Genomic DNA, 2,234 nt, shown 5'->3' with positions numbered 1-2,234 from the left:
GGCTCAGGTGGCATGAAATCTGGAAATAAAGTATACATATTTTGTTTTCCATTCAAAACAGCATTTATAAAATGTGTCACATTTTAGATACTCTATATATCTTTAGATCCTTAGTGATAGAAAAATCACATTATCATGTATAAACTGTTGAAAGATCCAATAAAAGAGGCTGTATGCAAACATAAAGTCTAGAACCAGAACAGTGAAAAAAAGTGTGGTAAAACTTGGTCTGGAATCGAGTTGGTGGAGTTTTGACTTTATTACCTGGGGGGTATTGCACAAAAGTAGAATAAAGAAATCCAGGATAATTGAGCAAGCGCGGCTTGACCTAGTCTGCTCGGCGCATCCTGGCTTAATTGGTTGCACGTTTGCCGAGCCAGGATGAAAAGGCGCGGCTATGTCAAGCCAGGTGTAGATAGTTGGGATAAGTGCGTGTTCACGGCATACTTAAATAGACCTCACAATCGCTCACAGAATCACCGATGAGAACATGGATAAGAGTTGCGCTTCATATTTCACGGCAGCTGAACAACAGCTCCTTATGGAGTTCTATGAAGAGGTGAAAGACACCATAAGAAAAAAAGGCAATACCAGTGCCATAATTAAAGAAAGAGAGAAAGCCTGGCAGACAATAGCGGACCGGCTTAATGCGTAAGTAGTCAAAAACTGTACAAATAATAAACAGTGCTCCACTGGAACTGTCATAATTAGGCTACAATTAAAGGACTAAAGGAGTTACTTTTAAAGTCCACTAATCAACTGTTGTACACTTTGCTTTAAATGAGGCAAGAGGTTCATTTAAATAAAGGGAGGCCAGTGATGGAGGGGATCCAGGGAGGGACAGTAACAGACTCTGTCCCAGCCACAGAAACTGTCCGGTTCATACAAGGTACATATTGCAGTACTACTGCACATAGAACACAATCAAATAAATATATTATACTGTCTGACTTTGGATTTCCTTACAGTGTCTGGGAACACAATTACACTTTTGGAGCCACCAGAAGATGATCCGGTTAGTACAGTGTATTGAAATCACAGGCTTGGTATGTCCTGTGAAATCTTAATTCAAGTTCCCTCAGTATGTATATGGCAGGGGGGAAGGCACATCTGCAGCTGCAGAATGCACTTCTGAAGATGAGACTGTGTCACTGGACTCCAGAAGGCTTGAGGTATGTCAATTTTATGGAAATATCCTGCTTATTTAGTCCAAAAAGTATGACGTGAGTGATGTGGTGCTAATAGAAAATATATGTGTAACAGGACCCAGATGCTGCACAGTCTCCCAAGCAGCCTGTTAACATTGTGAGTATTGGCTAAAGTAAATCTACATTATGCACAAATCCTTCTGTGCTAATTGACATTTCTTTTACAGACTTCACAAACTGTCAGAAGACTGTATGCAAAGCACCTGGAGAGACAGATAGAGCTGGCAGACGTTAAAATCAAACTCAAGAAGAGAAAGCTCCAAGAAATGGAGCTGGAGCTTGAGATCAAACGCCGGACACTCAGGAAACTGGACCTGGAAATCCAGAAACTAGAAAGAGAAGTGAGTATTTCAGTGCACACAGTAACCATAACTGACCAACATTTATCAAAGATATGTGGGTTCCTTTAGAGATTTCTTTAACCCTGTCAAGCCCAAACCATTAAATAATTGACAGAAAATTCAAATTCTTTGAAACTGGAGCCTTTATTGGTCCTTCTGAACAAACAAAAAAATCTTTTTTTCAAACATCAATTTCCATATAGGAGTTTTAATTTGTATCATATTTGATACAGTGGGCCACAATGCTCAAAGATTCTTTTTTTTCTTGAACAAACAATACACAAACAAATCCAACAAATCCAACAAAAACAATGCAGAAATGGAACTGGCAGGGTGGAAGTCTGGAAGACATAACATTTCAGTTATTTTTACTCATTTGGCGGTTCACACCCTTTTTATTTTGAGTAATGGTAGGCTTGAAAACAGTTTCTGTCCTTGTTCAGACAAAGATGCACTCTGCATTTCTCACAGTACACATGGGCAAAGTGGCCTACGCAGTGCTTGCATCTCTGTCGGGTTTCCCATGTTGGGAAATGATGAAGGCCATCCTTTCTCACATCAGGGGGCAGCTTGGGGGTTTTCCTCTTCCGGGGAGGGGTTGGCGTTGCTTCTGGAGAGGACAGTGGTCTGCCACACTTTTTGACCTTTCCTGCGCTTGTGAGGGCGGTGCCAACAGAAGCCTGAA

The 2,234-nt window shown here is 40.9% G+C and overlaps 1 long non-coding RNA gene across 1 annotated transcript; it reads left to right on the top strand.

Moving 5' to 3' along the window:
• Nucleotides 1-1,096: 1,096 nt before the first annotated feature.
• On the top strand, nt 1,097-1,461 carry LOC311014238. Its single transcript, XR_014597246.1, has 3 exons — nt 1,097-1,172; nt 1,264-1,305; nt 1,376-1,461. It is a non-coding gene; the product is annotated as an uncharacterized lncRNA (long non-coding RNA).
• The last annotated feature ends 773 nt before the right edge of the window (nt 1,462-2,234 follow it).

The sequence above is a fragment of the Eutrigla gurnardus genome (assembly GCF_963514095.1).
Source record: "Eutrigla gurnardus genome assembly, chromosome: 6".
NCBI lineage: Eukaryota > Metazoa > Chordata > Actinopteri > Perciformes > Triglidae > Eutrigla > Eutrigla gurnardus.
Note: the sequence above shows the minus strand (reverse complement) of the source record. Positions and strands in the feature narration are given on the sequence as shown.